Source organism: Suncus etruscus, chromosome 9, assembly GCF_024139225.1.
Source record: "Suncus etruscus isolate mSunEtr1 chromosome 9, mSunEtr1.pri.cur, whole genome shotgun sequence".
In the NCBI taxonomy this organism is placed as follows: Eukaryota; Metazoa; Chordata; class Mammalia; order Eulipotyphla; family Soricidae; genus Suncus; species Suncus etruscus.
In genome coordinates, this window is record NC_064856.1 from 23244523 (window position 1) to 23267377 (window position 22855).

The window sequence follows — 22855 nt, forward strand, 5'->3', positions numbered from 1 at the left end:
AATTTTGTTCTATGGGCCAAATTATACAGATTTTTCTCAACTGATATTTTAACTTGACCTTTTACACTTAAGTTCTCTCATTCTTTTCACTTATTCAACCTTCATCTCCAAGCCCTCAGACACTGGGTTTAGTTTTAGTTTTAATCTCTAGGCTTTAAAATATCTTACTAATTATTTAACAACTAATTTCACAGAAAGATAAGATTCTAGTTGAGGTCTGTTTTCTGTTATTTTCAACATTCTTCTTTTATTTTTGACACCTTTGTGGCTAATTTAAAAATAAAAACTTACTGATTGTTCCTTCCCCCACCCCATACACCCACCTAAAAACATTAGCTTCCTCACAAGATCTGGTTGATAATGGTGCACTTGAGAAGGATTATTCCATCATTTATCTAAGTGACATCATCTAGAATGTTTCTCAAGTAATAAATAAATTGCCTCAATTCATCATCTGACAGTAATTGCTTTTAGTCAAGATTTAACTCAGAGTCAGTGTCAAGTAGCTGGAAAACACTACAGAGAAACGGGATTTTCAAAGCTTTCTCTACCCTTGCTTAGAAAAACCATTTAAAAAGCACCAAGTTAAGTTTAAAGAAGATAAAGGTTTTTAACTCCCGCAATATTACCAGTCTGTCCTGGGGGGCTGACTTGGCCTTCATCCCAGCGTATGGCTCTGAAACTGATAAATGTGGCTGACAGAGGCTGCCCCCCTTTTCTGCCTTAAATGGAGGTTAGCACCCCATGTGATACGAAGGGCTTTAATTGATTGTTTGAAAGCACTCAAATAAATTGTTGCTCAAGTGCTGATTCTGCTTGGTTCTTGCAACTTCCCAGTTTGGGTTTACAGGCAGATCTTGTTATGCTGAGCAGCTCCTCAGTGGAGGTCAAATTCTAATTCACTAGGAAAGAGGAATTCTTTCTGGCAAATCTCTCTGGGCTACAAAACAAAAGCTTCTTTAATCCAAAGTGCTTTTTTAAAAGTTGGGAATTTAGTTTAGCAATCTTACTTAAGAGCAGTTGTGCCCAATGGGAACCAGACACTGTGGACACATCTCTGTAAGGCATGTCCCCTTTCAAGTATTTCACCACATTGCAGAGGAGAATCCCTCTATATATCACCCATGGTCTCAACTGTTCCCTCTTTGTCAAGAGAAGGCTTATGCATGTGAGTTGACAACTATGTTGCACTTTGAAGGAAGATTTAGGTGTAAGGACACAGTAAGGGTTAACAATGTGCATGTGGAGGAGGTCATGGTAATATATATTTTTATAGTTATAACTCCTCGAAGTGTTCTGGGACCACCAGGGATGAACTTGATAGTGCCTGGGGATCCATGCAGGGAGCAAACTCAAGACATTGAATATACTCAATAAAGGAGAGTGGACTATGAATAAATATATGTGCCTTGCAAAAATTTCTATAGAGCTGAACCAGTTTCGTAGGGACTGAACCAGACAACATCCTCCTAGCAATGAATGAGAATGTCCTCTATCACACTATCCCTACCAACACTTGTTTCTAGATGCTACACTTACTGCTGTGAGATATATCTCTGCCACTTTTATTTACATTTCCCTAATAATAAGCGATGATAAACAATGTAACCATGCTCTATCTAAAATACAAAAACAAAAACAAAAACCACCAAAGGCAAAAAAAAAAAAAAAAAAAAAAAACCTGAGCTTTATAATGTGTTTCTCAAGCCCAGGAATGAAGACCTAGTCTGTGGGTGGGATTTAGGAATGGGCCACTGATCAGAAAGTATTCAAATGAGGGGGTCAAAGCTGTGCTTGAACTCTATCCAGAAATAAAATATAGTCTCTGGCTATGGAATTGACAAAGTTACAAGTGATCTCCAAAGGGACCAGACCTTTGACCTTAGCTCATTAGCACAAACATAGCTTCGGGCTACAGAAGAAGACTCTTGCAATTCTCTCATACAAGTTTGTGGGGATTACAGAGAGAATAGGCAGAATGAGGTGTTAGGCACAGAGATTATTGAGAGAAGATCATTTTATTTGGTTGCTGTGTCCCAGGTAAGATGGAAGAAAGAAATGTGTAAATTGAAAACCAGAGCTTAGCATGTGGGGGTCTTACCAAGGTCTCAAAAAGCAAAGCCAGAACATAAGCTTGGTTGCCATAAACCATTCATGGCATGACACGTGGCATGGATATCCCTAATACCTCCTGTTGCCTCATTGCTCCCCTCCCCAATTTAGTCCCCATGATCCAGCAGAGGCTGTCTGGATCTGAGAAGGATGAAAGTTTGAGTTGGCTCAGTGCCCCAGGATTGACTTCCTCCTGACAGAAATCTGTGCCTTGCCTCTGGAGTACAGGGGCTCAGCATTGTTTAGCTGCAGTGGAGAGGAGCACCCAGTGCTGAATTGGAGATTAAGGGTTTATTTTGAAGAGTGAAAGTAAGAGAGGGGAACACAAACTCTCTTGATGGCCTGAGGCAGGGTGAGAGTCTCTTTAGACTCTCAGACAACCAAAGTGAGAAAACATGCCACACTGAATGGACTGTAATCCTTCTTATAGAGTTTATAGCAGCCTGGAACAACGCTAGAATCAGGGATGCCTTGTCAGGAGCAGACAGGATAGTGATGAACACAAATGCCAACCAGGAACCCAGAACAGGTCAGGTTATGCTAGGACACAGGAATAAATTGCAGCTGCCTGACTAGGGAGGTAGTAGCAAAGGCCAAGGGCTAACCAGCTGAAAATGCTAACACTACTCAAAGGCAAAGGCAGAACCCAGAATGAATGGGTGCTCTTTCCTGTATGCCTGGGTCTTCCCTCCACTGAGGACATTTACACGGGATTAAAGGTCACCCTCTGACTTCATGTTAGCTAATCATACCTTCCAAGATCCTCTCTCTACACAGGATTACACACGTAGGTATTAGGGGCTTAGACTTTAATGAATCTTTTGGGGAGAGGGCCCACTCAAATCAGTAGCACGAGGTTAAAGAGGTCACTCTTGTGACTCCATGCGCAGTGGTTCTTGGGGGTGAAAAGAACTTGGGTTACTCCTGGCAATGATGCTTGGTCCCAGCATTGCCAGTGATGTTCAGGGAACTGTGTAGTGCTGGGACTCAAACTCAGGGACTTGGAAATGTTATATATGTGCCCTATCACTTTATCTATCTCTCCTCCCCAAGCTGAGTGACATTTTTATTTTGAGGGGTGTGGAAAGAACTTCCATATAGTGTTAAATCATTTTGGGGTCCATTCCCAGTAATACTCAGCCAACAGTGCTAGAAAGTTCAATGCTAGAGTTTGGCAATTCTGTTCAGGCTCTGGGGCTTGAGGGTCACCAGAAATGTAAGAGAGCTACCCAGTGGTTCTCATGGGACCATGTAGAGTCAGCATTTGAACTCAGGTTCTCTTGCATGCAAGGCATGTACTCCATGCTATTTTCCCATCTCCGAGTCATTCTCTAAGCAGTGTCTTAGAATGGGCTATAGATGGGAGGAGGTCTTAGCATTTTAGTAAGTAAAATAAAATACAATTATGGGTGAGATTCAATAGTGGGAAAGCTGGAAGAAGTAAAGAGGACTCTTGGTAGTCACTAAGTCAGCAGAACATGAAGGTTCTGGATGCTAGGTGCTGATGCTAGATTTTTCAAGCTAAACTGAAAGGCTCTGTGAATAGAAAACTAGTGACTGGTTCTAATTAGTCTAAGGAAAATGACCCAAGAGAAACAGGACGGTGAGCAGCTCAGTTTGAAAGCTTCTTGCTAAAAATGCATATTTTGTTTAAAGTGCAAATATTTACCTGAAGTTGTATAGCACCCCACAGAAAAATCCCCCTCCACACACACAAAGAATCTCTTCCACACTGTCAGTTTATTTGGGAATGGGTAACAGAACTGGCCATCAGAACAATGTCCAAGTAGGTGCATATCCATGAAGTTGTGAATGCCAATTATAAGATGACTGACAGATCTGACTACCTGGACACAAGAAGAATTTGGAGGGTCCTGAACAGTAATCTGGCTCTTCAATACCATCTGCCTCTGTGACCTTCTGTTATAGTGCCTTTCTCTAATTTGCAGGCTCCACTATGGACAGTGCCTGGGAAAAAGCAAGGCTCTGGTTAGTAGGGAGGACACGGTCTTTGCTTTCTACCTATTTCTAAAGCAACTAAATGGAGCTCTACCTTAGTGGGTGTTCAGGATTAAAATTTGCCCAGGAAGACTTCATTGAATGTCCCAGCTCCTGATTTCACATAATATGTCACTGCTGTCAGGGGCTGTGACCACTCTAGAAGAGACATAGAGTCTCAGTGTCCAAAAGTAACCTTGGTAATTACTCTGGGCCACACTGTCTTATTCCAAAGAAATAGAAAGAAAAAGGTAGGAAGCAATTTCATAAAACATGTTATGGGCTAAATCCCATCACTGAAGCAAGGTTCCTAATTAAATTACTGCCATACCTCCATTGATCCTTAGCCCTAGCTCAGTTTGGCAGTGTGGGTACTCATTATTATCATTTCATAGATAAGAAAACTAAGGCTTGAGATGTTGAATAATTTTCCTAAATTCTCTCAGTTTTAGGGAAGAGTTTGGGTTACAGATGGAAAAATTTGTCTGAAAGCTATGGACACTGGGGAATAACCAAGACCATGAACCCGAGTCTCTTTGTGGGTTGCAGGCTAGAACCTGGTGATTTGGATAACCTTTACTGTATTTATCTTTGGATGATGTCAAGTCTCCTCTGGGTCTCAATATCCAAGACTGCTCCCTGAGGCTATAGCAGATACCAGGGAAGTCAAACTCTCATGATAGGCATGGGGCAGGGGCCAAAGTCCTTTAGATGCAATGTCTAAAAACAAGTCATTTGTTTATATCAAAGCAGCCTGTTAAAAAAACAAACAAACAAAAATCACACACCCAATCCCATCCACCAAAAAATCAAAACAAAAACAAAAACACACACCTTTTTTTCCCCCAAAGAAAACAATCCTACAATCTACTCTCTTACTTAGTATTTCTAAATCTTTTTCTGAGCTAGGTCCATTTCTAATGCTTAGAAATTAGTTAGCAATTTATGAAACTTTTACTGTGGCCCCCTTACAAACTCCAGGGACACAGAGAGTGACAAATTAGTCCCTGGTTGAAAAACACTGCTCGAGTAATTCCTCACAACCAATTGGAACCATCAAGAGGAAACCATTAAGACATTGTCAAGTGACTTCCCAGATGGCATGGAGTCCAGGGTAATATGAAGAGAGATGAACATTTACTAACCACTCATCCTATATGTGCTGACTTCTATTCAGTGGTTTGTCACTAGAATGACCAAGGCATATTTTTTTTTCCTGCCTCATCTGAGATGGGTAAGCCATTCTGCCACTCATGGTTTCTAACCACCAGAAATTGGCTAGAGTGATAGAGGAGCTGGAATTTTTATATTTATTTTATTTTAACTAATTTAAATGTAAAACCAGAGTTAGTGTAAAGTGTATTTACTTGTTAAGCACAACATTTATCTTTTGAAGACTGTATTTCAAAAGCAGCTTTATATGTATATATATATATATATATATATATATATATATATAACTGCTTAAAATTTAGCATATGAATTGAGAAGTGCTGTAAGTATAAGCTTCACACCAGATTTCAAAGACGTAGTGCAAAAAACAAAGAATGTAAAATAGTTTTCACTGTATTTTTAAATGCTGATTACATACTCAGATGATAATATTTTACATAGATTGGATTATACAAAATATTATTAAAATTAATTTTGCCTATGTTTCTTTCCCTTTATTTTTTTTAAAGTAACTGAAAAAATAATGTCACATCCATGGTTCATATTATGTTTGTTTTTCTTATATCATCATGCTGGATATTCTAATGACCTGATCCTCCACAGTTGCCCCTTATTTCCTTGACAATGCCTACTACCTTCACTCCTGTCTCCACTAAGCATAGTTCCACAAACAGGGTGGATGTTTCTGACAGGGTGTGCTTTTGCTTCTGGGTGGGACTTTAGGCAGAGTATGAAGTGATATTTATTTCATGGAGTGCTATTGGAATTCAAAGGGCAGAATGTGGGATGTGCTAAATGTTCTAATGCACATGACCTTCCCCCACCAAAAATATGATCTATATCCAGATGTTAAGAATGCTGAGATAAGGGACCAGAGTGATGGTGCAGCAGTAAGGCATTTTTGCCTTGCACATGGCTGACCCAGGACAGACCTGGGTTCTATCCCCAGCATCCCATATGGTCCCCCTAGCCAGGAGCAATTTTTGAGTACATATCCTGGAGCATCACTGGGTGCAGTCCAAAAACAAAAACAAAATGAAAAAGAATGCTGAGATAAAAAAATTAAGTTTATTTCATTAGACAAAAGGTCAGAAAATCAGAGCAACAACCCGAAGACCAAGTTACTTAGTTAGACCAAGGTCTTCAAGATGTTTTGAAGTGTAGGGAGATGTGCTTGAGTATATGCTTTGCAAGTGTAATCCCCTGAGTACATTTCCCAGGACTGCAAGACCACTCAAGCACCACCAGATATAACCCTGGGAGCTCCCTGTCCCCAACATGGTGAACATGGTCCTAGTTATACCCAGCTCCACTGGGCCCACACAGAATCATATTGCTTGAACTAAGAATAAAACTATCCAGGTATATTGGCAAAGTATCACCAGAAGTTGCCCCTAGATATCCTGAATATTGCTTGGGATCATCTACTTCTCAAAAGTAATTAATCCTCATCAGTAATAATGGCCAGTGTGCCATGCACCTTGCTTCTAAAAAAGAGAATAAGGTCAGGGTAGGGAAGTCAACTGCTCATGATTTCTAAGTGATAAGATTCTACAGGATCTGTTTCAATTGGGAGATCAAAACATGCTGTGTGTGCTTTCACATTGACCCCCATCACTCAGCCTGGCCAGTAACTATTGACACCAGCCATTCATGCCACCAGAGGATGTAAAAATCAGAAAAAGACACTTTGAAAAGGATACCAACTTAGAAACACTAAAGACTCCTCACTTATCAAATGCAGCTGAGAAGTGTGTGGAAATAAATGGAAACCAGTGAAATAAATCTGTCAGAGGAGGAACATTCCAAAGCCTCAGAAGGCAAGAGGTAAGAAAAAATGTGTATGATATGGGACTAGTGCTGAAAGAAAACATTATCAGCCAGCTGTACTTCAATAGAGAGAGCTCAGAGTTCAATTGCCTGGCAGAAAGGGAGCAGCTAATATACACATACCCAGAAACTGGGGGCACAGTATAGTAGATGTGGGCACTGTAGGGGAGTCATTCTTCCCTCTGGGTCACTGCAGTCATATGCTACACCCCAGCTACCTTAGAAAGGTGAGATGGATGGGCTATGATGGGGTACAGTGAAAACTGATATTTGATGAAAGTCTTTAGGTCCTGTTATGAAACAGCTCATAATCTGGAGCACTAATTCTTAAAGTAACTGAAATAAATGATAAGATTACCCAAAGGGCTCAGTGCTTGCTTTACATACTGCAGACCTGGTTTGATGCCCAGTATTGCACGATTCCTCCAATGTAGGAGTAACCCTTAGCACTGTCAGGTATGGGCCCTCTGCCAAAATTTTCTTGGTTTTGGGGGTGGACTCTCATTGTTTAGAGCTTACTACTGGTTCTGAATTCAGCAATCACTCCTAGTGGGCTCGGGGTCCCATCTGGGATACTAGGGATCTAACTCAGGTCAGCTACATGCAAGGCAAATGCCCTACCTGTTGTACAATTGCTTCATCCCCCCAAATAATAGTGTCTGAATAGTAAGTGACAATAAAGACAGTAGGCAATGAATTGTACATAAATTGTACATAATCTCCCATAGCTAGGGAGATGTCTGGGGTATTTGGAAGAGTCATATGGACTCTAGCATAGTTGATAGCAGGAATAAAACATGGCCCTAGAGAACATTATTTAAGCTTGTGTGAATCTCTTCATATAAGGCATCTGCATGTGCACAATCTAGGAGCCAATGGTGCCCCCAAGAGGTGGATATTATTTTGGGGAAACACCCTGTATTTTTCAGGGATTACTCCTGGTTTTGAGCTCAGGAATCATGTTTGGTGGTGCTTATGGTACCATATGGATGCTGGGGATCAAATCCAGGTCAGCAGTGTAAAAGGCAAACACCCTGTACTATCTCTCAAGCCCCACTTAGGTGAGATAAGTTGTGATCATCACATTTAAAATACTTAAATGGTACAGCTGTACCATAGCTACATCATTTCCTATGCATAGATAGAGAAATGCATTTTCTTCCAGACTCAAGCCATAGTCCCTCCCCTCCCAAGGAAGCAATTCACAAGCACCAGGGGGCTTCAGTTGGTTTATTCAGACCACATAGACCTCTCCATTGCAGTACCCATCATCCATGCATGCAACTACTATGGTGTTTTTGTAGCTTTGGACTTAATGAATCTTTATATCCCTGGAAAGATTTTCCAGATACATGTCAACTTTGGTTCATAATTTTAATAGCAGCACATAGAATAGTGCCCAGCACATAGTAAAGACTTTTAAGCACTGGTAGGTTAGAAAAATGGTGGAAGGGAGGTGGGGTAGAGGAATGGGTAAATGAATGGATGGGTAGATGATGTGGAGGGGCTTCCAATTCCACTTGTGCAACTGGTCTGGATGAGCCCCTGAGTGAGGACCACTCTCATTCCCTTCCCCCCATCCCAGGGCTCTGATGATCACCTGTGGTGAGGAGGCAGAGTGGAGTCCCCGGGGTCACCTGGGCGCTGCCCATTGGTGCTGACCACAAGGAAGCCAGTCCCCAGGCAGCATGCAGAAGAGAAGGAGAGAGAAACACACATGAATGCGTGCGCTATGTTGAACAAAACTACAATTCTCATAGCTCTGAAGAGCTCCCATTAATAGCAAAAGAACATCGTGAGCTAACAAACCAGGACTTGAAATAGATTTTTAAAAATGAAACCAGAGTTGGAGTCAAAATGTATCAAGCACCCACGACATACCAGGGACTCTGCCAGGTGTCTCACATATAATGTCTCCAGTACTATTGAGCAGCGGAGAAAGGCCAGGGTAATTATAAATGAATCTGCCAGTTCTTGCATCCAGATGTCTACCCTTGTAGTCCCTTAGTAAGCATTGTGTCCACCCATATAGTTGCAGGGTCTAGAAACCTAGGAGCAATCCTCTGCTCCTCTTTTTTTAGATCTCCCACTGCTCATCAGTCTGCAGACTTTATTGATTCAATTGCAGAAAAGCTGCTGCAGCTTGCCCTCATCTTTCTTGATTAATTTTCATTTCGCAGAAATCACCTTCTTGGGGTTTACTTGACTGAGTGAAGCAGTCTCCCGTTGATTCTGTCTCTAGTTTGATCTGGCCCCTTTGTAACCTTCTCTAGCCATCCAATGAAATGCAACAGTGGCCGCACTGGTATCAAGGTAAATTTCAAACCTGGTTTGTAGCCCCTCCAAGAGGCATTTCCTGTTGTCTCTTAAGCCTGCCTTCACTACTACTACTACTACCATATTCTGTGTTGAATCCCAAATACCTATTCATTACCTATAGTCCTGCAGTTTCTCTGGTATTACCAGGCTCATGATTTTGTATGAAACAAACTTGTTTCCTGCATCTTCCCATGGTTATTATCAACAACTTCTTATTGGAAACCTGGAGGGGTCCTTCTGCACTGAGAATATATGTCTTCTCTATTTTCCAATTACATTGCAGTCTTAGTTCTCATAACAGTCACCTTACCAGGTCTAAGTGACCGCTTTCATCTCTTGCTGTAATCTCCTCGAAGGACCTCATTATACCACTGCACTACTGAACTGTTATGGCCTGACATTGTATAAAGCATGGATAGTAACTCAGTGAACATTTATGGAATGAATGAATGAATGAGTAGATGAAGGCAGAAATGATAAATCAGATAATTGATTTAACTTTCTTAAGGTCACCAAGCTGGCAAGGCAGTATTAAAACCCTGGTCTGCTTGGATTTAACTTGCCTCTCTAAAGAAAATGATATGAAAGGTGAATAGAAGTCCCAAACTTCATGTTTTTCTAGTTATTAAGCAACAAAATTAAATGAAATTCTTATGAGAGAGAACAATCCAGATATGCAGGGTGTAACTAACTTAAAGAATTGATTCAGGTGCATAGCCTGAAATACTAAAATTGATGCATAGCTATGAAATACTAAAATATTTAAACACTAGTCAATCATAATACTCTTCACTTAAAGTAAGTTTATATTTTGAATAGTAACTGTAAATGACATAAATGTGACTTTGCCATTTTCAAAACACATTCTAAGCCAAAGAAATGAATTATGGCATATGGGCCAAAAGTGATTTAAGAATGGTTTGTACATTTTTAAATAATTGGAGGGAAACCAAAGAAGAAGGCTATTTTGTGACCCTTAAAAATAATATAAAATTAAGGGGGCTGGAGCACAGTGGGAGGGTGCTTACCTTGCATGGGATTGATTTGGGTTTGATCCCTGGTATTTCATATGGTCCCCCACTGTGCTGGAAATAAGTAACCCCTGAGCACCCCCAGGTGTGGCCCTCAAACCAAAACCAATATATATGTATATGTAATTTGTATTCCACTGTCCATAAATAAGATTTTATTATAATGCAGCTACATTCAGATGGTATGTTCTATCTACTGCTGCTTTTGTGCTACTGCAGTAACATTAAGTAGCCATGACTGAGAACAGAGAGCCTTCAAAAAAACATATTTTCTCCCTGGTCTTTCATAGAATAGTATAGTTTATACCCTAGCCTCTGGAAGTAGGTAGAATAAAATAAAGTCTTGCATGGCAGAAAAAGGGAATTATGGGAGAAGTGAGAACTTATATGCTTCTATGTAACCCCTGTCAGCAGTCTCTTGTTCTCTGAATGTTCAACCTGTGTTTATATTGGACTCCATCTCAGACTCATTCCCTGGGGTATAACTAGAGGGATCTTCTTGGCTAAAGCAGTATACATAAGCACCTCTAGGGCCTCCTGCTATTCTCACCCCTACCCCACATACCTATCTGAAGGTATGTTAACATATATATATGCTACAAGGGTCTCTAGAGACCTTAGGATCCCTTCGATACCAATCTTGTCATTTCTCACTTCCTTTGTTCGCATCAAAATTCTAGCTATTGTTCTCTCTTTTCTTGTTCAAGTTATTGGGTATGTTCTCTGGCCTGTAATTTTACATGTTATTTCCTCAGTTCAGATCTCCCTACTTTACTCTCAAACTTTTTTCAGTATGGTCATTGTTATTCTTCTTTTAAAGCTAGTCTCAGGGACCATATACTTGAGAAAGTCTAAATGAACAGCATTCTTTTGTGTGCCCTCATAGGATCCTGATTTTACTTTCTTTGCAGCCTTTTATCATACGCAACCATGTAAATGATCTTGTTATTGTTCTCTCACAAGCTACTACTTGTTGAATTCTTATTCTAAGTCAAACATTGCACTAGGACTTTCCATACATCAGCTCATTGAAGTTCCAAGTCAGTCCTTTTAAATAAGTGATGATACTGTTATTATCTTCTAGACAGAGAAAATGAGACACGAAACAGCCAACTGTCTTTTCCAAACTAAAATCAAAGGTGCCTAAATCTGAGGATGAATTTCTTAGCCTTCAGGGAATGAGGTTATATATCAATATTCAGTTTCAGTCAACAAATGTTGATTAAAACCATAATGAATCAATAAAATCCTGGTTTATTACTTTTCACTTACTGCTGTGTCACTTGAAAGATTATAAATATATGTTTATTATTTTCAATTTATATATCATAAAATCCTGTAGAATATGGTTAGTAAGAATCTCACAAAATTCTTTTAAGAATTCAATGCAAAACAGTTAAAGGCTTAGGTTAGCTGGCAGGTGCCCCTCATTCTATTTTCTAGAGCTACTTGCTAAATAGGAATGCTTGGTTATTATAATGGGTAGGAGAAAAGGTATAGCCAGACAAGTGGAAGAATAAGGAGAAAATTTCAGACAGAGAAGAGGTAGTAGCTGAAAATAAGTGATGGAACATGGTTCTCAACAGTATTACAAGGAATTAGGAACAAAGAAAGAGTTCACATATATTGAATAAATTTATCTAATCATAGTTTTCATATATCATAATATACCAATATATAAAAAATTATATATTAAGGAGATGGTTTTTTAAAAGTTTCTGGTTAAGTCCATGTCTCCTTAGTCTTATCAAGGTCATGTAAGCATAAGTGACATTTGTAAGTAAGTAATTTAGAATACAGGATAAATATATTCTCTTCCCCTTCTATGGCTTTTTTTTTTTAGGTCTATATGGCATCATAACAAAGAAACCACTTGTATTCAGCTGCACAATTTTAATATTAATTTGTCACTTCACCACAGTCTATCTTATCCTAACTAATCCCATAGAAGAAAGGGTGGAAGTATTTTGCTTTTACATCTATGATCTGGCATCTCCACACCCCATTATTTATATTTTTAATGGAAGAAATGATTGTTTCTAACTATATTTTATTTTGGTCAGGAAATAATGGAAACATTGAAACCATCAAAAAAAAAAAGGAGGTCAGAATTCTGAATGCATCTTTTATAATGCTTTTCCCCATTCCCATCTAAGGCAATGAATACTGAATGATAGTCAAAGGCTGCTGATATGCTAACAATGGCACTGGAGCAGGTAGCTCTGAAAACAATCAGTTTTTAGTTTAAAATAGTCAATATGTTCTGATAGGTTAATGAAGTCAATATGTTCTTATTGTGGAGTAATTTAAGGGCTCCTTGAAGTACCTTACCTTGTCCTCTATATACTAAGTTCTGGTACAGATAGCACTGAAAATAGACCACAGAGCCATCACTCCCTAAACTTCTATTACTAACTACTAGAAATGAGGAGTGGAAGGGAATTAACAGATAGGAACCCAGGGGACTCTAACAGTGAATAATATAATCTTGTCCACTGAAAAGATTCACAATGGTACCATGAAAATGTCTTAAGCTTTGGACATAGTTTTGAGCTCCAATTCTGAATGAGCTTAAGCTCTTTCTTTATACCTTTAGAGACTAAATTGATTCATTTCTTGAGTGATAGTAATAATGACTATCATATTTGTAGTGCACAATATTTCCCTAGCTTTGTTTTTATCATCATTATAAATTTATGTTAACACATGAGCAGACATGGTGGTATTTTTTCACAAAATTTTACTAACCTCTGGCTTCAATGTTATAATGAAACCCCATCAGTGGAAAATTAATGGAGCTTTATAGTTTTTTATTTATCACACTGGACTGCTAAATACTAAATCCTATCCCTCTTTCATTACAAAGGAGGAACTTATTTATTATTGTTTTAGTACATAATATATTTTGAGATGATGTATGCTTTTATAGACATCGTCTCAAATAATGAAAAGAATTAAGATAGTAGGCTTAAAAGTAAAAGAAGGGCTAGGGAAATAGCTCAAAGGTCTGGGAGAGTATATATTTGGCATACCAAAGGCCCTCGTGCAAGCACTATCAGGCCCTCGTTCATTCCTAGACCTGCTAGACAGAACCCTCCTCCCTCCAAAAATATACAAAGAGAATTGATAGAATCATAAGGGTAATCACTTTCTCCAAATTAAAAAAAGTTTCATATACAGAATTTGACAGTAGTGAGGGGTCATGAATAATTTTTAGGTGGTGAGGGATAGTAACTTTATATATTAATATCATGAACTTTTACATTTTTGTAATCATATTGCCTCACCTATCATAATTTTTTTAAATTAAAAACATTAAAATGACTAAAGCACTTGAATCCGTATCTTTGATTCCTCATTATTCCCTAAAACTACTCAAGAAATTTGTACATAAGACAGACAGGAAGTTATCAACCCAGAATTCCTCTGGTTGGCCTCCTCTGCCAGTAAAATAAGAATTCCTCATTGGTCAATATAGAGTACTTCATTGCTCCTGTTAATCTCTGTAAGGGGGAGAATATATTACAGAAAGGGGAAAGAAAATGCTATATAGTATTCTACCTCACGCTTAGCCACATTTAGAAAAGGTGAGTGCCCATGCCTTTTGCCCACTGCCAATGGAATAATAGTCTCAGCCCCTCACCACAGCTAGGTAGCTGAACTATTGATGACACCAGAACCTTATCTCATACTTATATGAGATCATATAAGTTGTGTTCAGATTTCAGTGCCTTCTCCGAGGGGATTGTTTTAATGGAATTGTTAGAGAGTGTTTACTAGATTAAAGCTGTGGTTGTCTTCTGCAGAGCAACTCTCAAAAGGCTTTATGGGGTTTCTGGATTTATTTTGTCTCAGTGACTGCTCAGTTTGCAAATCAAATCAAAGTTGATTTTTCTAACTATCACTTGGGTGTACCCAGCAGGTGTCTGCTAAACCAGCTGTGTTCTCTTGATGACTAGAGTTAGAAATAGGAGAGTTGCTGCCTGTTAGTGGTCAGAAAGGTTTCATTGGGAAAAGGATATAAAGCAAAAACTGTCCAACCCTTTCTGAGGAGATAGAGGAACAAAAGTGTTATTTTTTTAAGAAACAAAAAATAGATCTATGTGGCCTTAAAAACAAGTGTTATAAAAAATAGCCAATTTGGACTCAGGCTCTTAAGATTCTCTATGACTGCAGTGCTCTATAGAGGAATAAAATCTTAAGTTCTGAACTCAGGTATAAGTTCTCAACTCAGAAATGCCCATACAGAAGCTGACTGTCCTTTTTATTGGTGGGAATTCCAGCTCACATGATTAATTCTTACCTCTATTTTTTTACGTTATTTTTTCAAAGAGAAATATTTATTTAATTAAAAAATAAATTATTATTTTTATTTTGAGGTCAGACCCAAGTGTTCCCAGGGCATACTCCTGACTCTATTCTATGCTCAGGAATTTCTCCTAGTGGTGCTCAAGGGATCACGATTTATATCACATAGAAAATAACTGGAAGAAAATAACTGAAATCCTGGGACCTAACACCTTAAACATTGTCATAATAACTTGGGTTAGGGCTCAGAAGAATGAAAATTGCTCATTCATCTCTGAACCATGGACACCATCTACAGAACCACGGTTGCCTATACCATCACCAGGAAGCAAACCTCTATCAGGGAAGACCCTATTGCTGCCCTGGCATTGACCTACTCCAAAGAGGATTCTTTTGACATCCAGAAGACTTAGCAATAGCAACAACCTGCTTTCAGGGCAGGGTTCTCCGCATTGCCCTCTAATAGTGAGGTGAAACTAAAGTAGGCTCCATATCATCCTGATTTAGATGTAGGATATGCACAGAAACCAGGATCTCTAACTATAGAAACCTGACAGCAACAACCGCGATTGTGTGAAAAGCTTTTACTGGAACCACAGTGAATGACTCAGGGGTTGGACAACCTAGTACACCTGGAGCCCAGAGTTGGTCTATGCCAGAATACTTCAGGGTTAAGTTTCCCTTGATTTCTCCCATATTTTTCTGGGCCTATACAAACAACTACCACACACACACACACACACACACACACACACACACACACCCCTTTATTTTACTGTATTTTTTATATCTTATCTTAAAAAAAAAAGAGCTTACTGAACCTTCCGCTGTTGTTTTAATGAGTTCATTGGAGATACAATAATTTTCACAAGTATACTTGCTACTGAACTTTTTCTTTTCTTTCTTCCATTTTTTAGTTTTTCTTTCTATTTTCTATTTTTTATTCATTTTGCTTTCTGTCATTTTGAAACAAATGTATTATGATCAGTTATGCCAATTATGTGATGTATTTTTCTTAAATAAATTTAAAAATTAATAAATAAATTAAAAATAAATTAAATAAATTAAAAATAACTGCAATCAACATATAAGGGAAATATATGTATACATAATTATATATTGTTATATATAATTATGAAATGCTATTAAAATTGGATATGAGTAAAAATATGGCACTATGGAAGTCATGATGGCCCTATATTTTTGTTTGTATTTTTGTTTTGGGGCCACATATAATAGTGCTCAGAATTTATTCCTGACTCTATACTCAAGGATTATTTCTGGTGGGCTTGGGGAACCATATACAGTGCCAGAGATCAAACTAGGTTGGCCACTTGCAAGGCAAATTAAACTATCTTTAAGCTGAGAAGGTGGGCTAATTTTCAGTCTGGGACATATAATCTTTTAAATGGATACAGAGAGACCATATTGGTAACCAGATCATTTAGGGAGATGAAAGAGTATGAGCACCAATATAAAAATTAAAAAATGACAGTGCTGGAATTAGAACTGGGAATGTTACACTGGTGAAGGGTGGTGTTCTTTGCATGACTGAAACCCAACTACAATCATATTTGGAATTAAGCTGTTTAAATATATATATATATATATATACACACACACACACACATATATATGTGAGAACTGGGGCCAGCTGCCTTCAAGGCAAGTGCTGTTAGCCCTGTCCTCTCTCTTTCCTGCACAGCTCAAGGAATCTTTCATGAGTGTACTGTCAAAGGAAGAGTTGTTAAACTCCTGTTTCTCATCAGTCTCAGGACCCTGCACCTAGCTTTCACTTGCTTCACTTTCCCCAGAACCACTTATGAGTATTTTTAGCTAACTCCTAATGGAGCCCAGCCTCAGCTTCCAAAAGTAGTAAACATTATTAAGTGGGTCTAAGTGCATCTTCCTTTTAGTTGGCCTTTCTCACAGTACCTGTTCAAAGTACAAAACAAAATCCACATTTTAAATGGATCTTTTCAGCTAATCTTTTTTCATGGTTCTCCCTAAATGTCTGAATAATAGTTTTTCATTTCTAAACCAAAACTTCTTTTTCCATTGGCTGCAAAATCTACTCAGACATCAGTTTCACAGAGCTCAAGGGTACCAAGCAAAGGGCTTTTGAAATTCTCTTGAAATTTTTCAAATTTCTCTTGAGTTTGAGGCGATTTTATGAGGTTTTTGTTATCCTTCAATACAAACATAGATTATATTTATTACATACTAAGAACCTCATGGTTCTTGCTGTTGACTTCATAACCAGATTCCTTTTCTTTTTTCCCTTTTTCATATGTTTTTTTTTATTTACCATAATTTTTCATGCCATAAGACACACCACCACCCCAAAGTGTGTTTTATGAAGCAAATGCTGCCTGGAGCTGAAGCCTGAGTACAAGGGAGGAGAGCATCTAAAAATTATTTGCGTCTTATGATCAGGTATATCTCATGGAGCGAAAAATATGGTACTTAATTTTCTTTGTTATTTTTTTTATTTTTTAGCCACACCCCATGGTAATCTGGGTTTACTTCTGGTTCTGCTCAGGGTTCATTCCAATAATGTTCAAAATATGTGGTGCCAGGTATCAACCCAGGGGTCAGGCATGTGCAAGGAAACTACCTTACCCACTATAAGACTTTTTTTCATTAGTGTACTCTCTTTTCCTGATGGTGATGCAAAGGGCTTATATCAATAACTTTCTCTATAGTCCTGTGCAAGACTAAGGGGCATTACTTCTCCCCTGAGAGACTGAGGGAAGAAGAAATGCCAATGCAGGACAGTTCTGCAAAATTTTATATCCAGTCTAGATTGTATCTAGACTTTTATCTAGTCTAAGCTTGCCTTATTCTGAGTGTAGATGCTTATTGTATTTTCTATTTGCTCTCCTATCTCCCCCTCTCATTTACAGATGTCATCCCTTTCTCCATTTAGCACATGCTCCCAAATCCCTGCCTCAGGCTCAGCTTGGAGGGCATAAGTCCGTAGACAGCCTGAATTCCTCTTTATCTGCTGATTGATAAACTCCACTACTCTATTTCTTTGACTTGCATTCTGATCCCTCTAAGTCTCCAAAGTTAATAACAGTCAAACTCTGTCTGAGTAACAAGGTAAAGAAGTTGATCTAGGGTAGTGGCCAAAAGTGATCACTGATTAGAAAAAAAGAGAGAGAGATTACTTTAGGAGCTTTTGATATAAGTCTTCTGATCCTAGAATAGCTCTTCTAGCTAAGAAATAGCAAATTCCTACCCCATAGTCTGTGATTTCAATTTTAGGCTTTGCCATGGCTTTATAAAGAAGAGTTGGCTCTTAGGGTGGGCAAGGGGCCACTGTGTTTTAAATGTTGAGTCATCTGGCTGCAAATTTGGATACAGTGGAATTCCCAGGTTTCCTTGAGCAGGCATGGTGATAAAAAGGAAATATATCTCCTACATTGTACCAGTTTTAAGGTTGCAGAACACCATATGACAACAAGGGAAAACACATATCATTACTGTTGGGGAATTAGTGCCTTGATCACAATAGTCCCTTTTCACTACACTTTTCTCCAGAAGCTTGAATTACCATTTAAACACCAATCTTACCACTCCTTAATAGATATGGGGCCCATGAGGGCAGAGGCAAGTCTGCTGATTCGCCATGAAATCCTACATTATTTTCAAAGTGCCCTAGTTTGTAGATGTTCGACAAGTGAGCTTACCATATGCATGACATAATAATAGTTAAGAATTATAATACTACACAACCAACATTTGGCAGTCAATAAAATGCTTTTATAGGGGCAAGGGAGATAGCAGAGTGGTAGGGCGTTTGCCTTACAAGCGCCTGACCCAAGATGAACCTGGGTTTGATTCCTGGCATCCCATGTGGTCCCCCAAGCCTGCCAGGAGTGTTTTCTGAGCACAGAGCCAGGAGTAACCCCTGAGTGTGGTCAGGCATGGCCCAAAAACAAACAAAAATGCTTTTATATATATTATTTGATCCATGTTACAAGCTGGGTGGCAGAGATCTGGAGGCTGGAATTTTGTGAGCCAGTTGTTAAATCATCAATAATTTGATATTCAACATGGCATAGGCATTTATATCCTAGGAGTTCTTAAAGACTATAAATAAGGAACATTTCTTTTACACAGAGCAGATCTATCAGAAAATAATTGGAAGTAGGTTTGTTAAAACTGCTTTGTGAATAGGTAGTGAGGGATAACTTTGAATGTGGTCCAGCTGAGTTTCAAAGAGACCCGGAGACACCTTCTGGGTTTTGACTGCAGAGAAATGTTGACTAGAAATGCATTTACTCATTCCTTATGTGTTTATGAAACACAGCTATATACCAGCATCTGGATGTCATGGACAAAATGGGATTGGGGCATAAATAGATAATTAATAACTTTCATCAGTGATCCTTTCAAAGGGTATGACTGGATTCGGAGAATGAGGAGAGCAGGTAAGGCACTGGCCTTGTACACAGCATCCCAATGGATTCTCATCACTTCCTGACCCCACCAGTAGTCATCAGAGCCAAAATTAACCCCTGAGCACTACTGGATGTGGCCCCCAAACCAAAATGAACCCAAAACAGGAAAGGTTGTTGTTATTCTGTGCAAGAACCATCTGGATCAGCACCTTGTGATCCACCATCAAAGCTAAGAAGTCTAAGAAGTGATGGTCACCACACACAGCATCTAATGTGTGGGGCTAGAGTGAACGTCTGCTGGATCTGAATGTTCACTGAGGCAGCCTCAGTTCACTTTGACAGGAAATTGAATGCAACTCAGATTCCTCACTTCCTACAGGGCTGGTTCTTCTTTCTTGCATATCCTTCAAATATGGTGCCCATATTATGATGGCAAATAGTAAGGAAATTGTTTGATTCTTTAAAAAAAAATTTTTTTAGTATGGTTGTTATGTTTTTCATCCTTTTTCCTTTTCTTCTCTTAATTGATATGTATAGCCTCTAGAAGAACTCCTCCCATTTTTGCTTGTTTGATTATTGCCCCATTTTATTTTATTTTTTTCTTTCCTTCAAAAAGAACCACATAATTTGAGCCATCTTGTTCCACCTCACAAATTGAAGGGAGAAATAATGAAGGGTACCAAGACCAGATAGTTGTATGAACATTAGGTAGAAGTAAAAAAATGACCAGACTTAAATGCCAAATCCAAAGCCAATGACAACAGAATCGACACCCAATCTTCAAAATGCTAGACACAGAGACCATTTATACTAGCAACCTGGGTGGTAAGGGCAGGGGATATGGGATGCATGCTGGGAACAGGGGTGGAGGGAGGACAACATTGGTGGTGGAATGCCCCTGATTCAATGTCATTATGTACCTAGAAAATTACTGTGAAATATTTGTAATCCATTTTGGTCAAATAAAAAAAAAACTAGTGAGGAATTCTAATAGAAATCATTCAGGCATGTCTTCAATTTGTGTTTTTCTCCCCTCTACCTTCCTAGGTTAAGTCTTAAAACTCAATCATTTATAAGAGTCTTTCTCAACTGAAGGCCCATATGAGTCCCTTTTTGACTCTGAAGATATTGCAAGAGGTCACAAGTAAAATTTTCCAAAATGGGAGTCACAGCATGGAGATTGGGTAGTAAACCTGTAGGGCAGGGAGTCCTCAGGAAGAAAACAAAGTCAGAAAGGGGCAATGGCCAGCAAATGGTTGAAAACATGACTTGCTAATGAGTCTTACTTAGATTTATATCTTAATTGGAGATTTAATGAAGGAAAGAGAAGCCCCTCTCCATCTCCTCTGGAGGAGGTAGACCTATAACTCTCTAGATCCAGCATTCACACCAAATGCGAGTTGGACACAAAGCAGCACTAGGGAAAGAGAAGGAACAATCTGAAATGGGATTGGAGCCTCTGTATGCAATGGCAGAACAGCAAGCCTCCAGAAGCTTTACAAGGGGAGGGGAAATAATCCTACTTCAGCTCCTAAAGGAGCCAAGGCAACCAACCTCAGTCATGCTTGTGGCCTTCAGAGTTAGGATCACAAGTTATATAACTTGAGCTATTCAGGTTGTGTCATTTGGTGACAGTCTCAATGGAAATGTAACATTGGCCTTAGCTTTTCAGCATTACAAACTAGGCAGCAAGGTATGACCACTTTGTAACCTCTCAGAGCTTCAAAGGACGCCCAGGTTGGACTCTGGGAGACCATCCAGGTGTACCATTTTAAGGTTAAGAAGAATAATATTTCTACTAAACTCCCAAGGAAGGAATTTTGAATAATAATTCTACTAAACTCCCAAGGAAGGAAATTTGATGAGGTGGTTAGGGAAGGGCCGCCTAAATATTGATTCCTGGGCCTAGATTCTTAATTACTAATTTTCATGGACAGTACCTGATTTGAGAGTTTGTCTTTGATCCACCCTGGATGCTTCATGAGTCAGTCTTGGCTGGAAGTACAAATGTGCTAAATACATATTTACTTTGCTAAAGCCCCCAGACATTCTCTCTCCTGCTCTGCTGCTATTTTGGGTTACGCTAGCATTCTGTAGTCTCTGTGCTTAGCCCTCATATTCAGACTGCCAGAGCTTCACGTGGACCAAGATAAGATGGTGGCACTGAGTTGTGGTGTGAGTGTGTAAAATGTTAGACTGAAACTTAAGTCCTGGTTTCTCTAGACTCAGCCTAGGTTCGGTCTTCATCTTCCCCAATTCTTTGATTTCTTTCTTTTGTGCACCCTCCATTCAGGAATTGCAAACAAAGGCAGAAATCCTTATACTAAGGAGTGGTGGAAGATTCTTCAGCTCAAGATCTTGAAATATCTCGACAATGCTCCTTTGCATCAGCTTCGTCAACTTCTATTTATGAAGACAATGGGTCCTGATATTGCCAGCCAAATGTAGTTTTAAATATTTTTGTATGTTTATAATGTCTGTCCAGTTATGTATCTCCAACAATCAGTTCATAAATGTGACCCAGGAGCTGAGGAGACTGACTTGCACATGTTGGCCCAGGAGCTGAGGAGACTGACTTGCACATGTTGATCTTAGTTTGAAACCCTGGCATCACAAGGGGTCACACCTGAGGACAGTATAGCCCTTGAGTACCACTGGATATGGTTTCCAAAGCAAACAAAAGCTGATAATAGAAGACAATTAAGAAGATAAATTATCCAATAAAGTACCCTTTGGAGAGATATTCTAAGGACACCTAAGATGGTATCCACATACCCCATGCAGGAGAAAGCAGTTCCATTGACCCCTCCCTTGTCTTAAGGTCAAAGACTAGAAGGAAGCCATAGAGTCCATCCCATTGTGTGTGGCAGACTCTTTTTTTTTTTTTTGGTTTTTGGGCCACACCCGGCGGTGCTCATGAGTTACTCCTGGCTGTCTGCTCAGAAATAGCTCCTGGCAGGCACAGGGGACCATATGGGACACCGGGATTCGAACCAACCACCTTTGGTCCTGGATTGGCTGCTTGCAAGGCAAACACCACTGTGCTATCTCTCCGGGCCCTGTGGCAGACTCTTTTTAAGTTTGCTTTCCTCCCTAAAGCTGCCTGCTTTGGCTGAGTGTTGCATGCACACAGCTGTCCTGTTTGCTGTCTAAAGCTCAAGTGTTCTCCAATTGATGGTGTTCTTTCCTTTAGATTATCTGTTTTCTTGGGTGGAAAAGTCAGCCTGAGCCCGTGATTTGTGTCACTTTTGTTTGCAGGTCATCCATTCTCTTGCCTCACAGAGTATTTTATCTCTGTCTGTCTAGTAAACTGAGTTGGTGAAGAAAAACAAGTTAGGGACCCTCTGCCCTCTTGTGACTTATGGGAATCAAAGTGATGTCTAAGTATGGTGCACCTTGAATGATTCAGTCCTTCTGCCCCCAACCCCATCCTACTCTCCCACAGGTTACCTTGGGAATAAATTTTTCTGGTAATCCTCAGATGTATGAAAGTCATACAGGATGAGTCTTGGTACATGCTCTGTCAAACAACTATAAATATTCTTCCTTTCCCTCTCCCACTTCTGTTGTATGTGTATGTTTTCACTGCATGTGCATTGAATATTTTCTACACACAATTAGGTGTACTTGGGTCACTTCTTTTCATCTATGGCCTATATTTCTACTTAGTTTTAT

The 22855-nt window shown here is 39.2% G+C and overlaps 1 protein-coding gene across 1 annotated transcript in view; it reads right to left on the bottom strand.

Annotated features, from left to right (window-relative positions):
• Nucleotides 1–22855, bottom strand: part of PTPRT (protein tyrosine phosphatase receptor type T) — a 935630-nt gene that overhangs the window by 223573 nt on the left and 689202 nt on the right. The gene's annotated exons all lie outside the window — the stretch shown is intronic.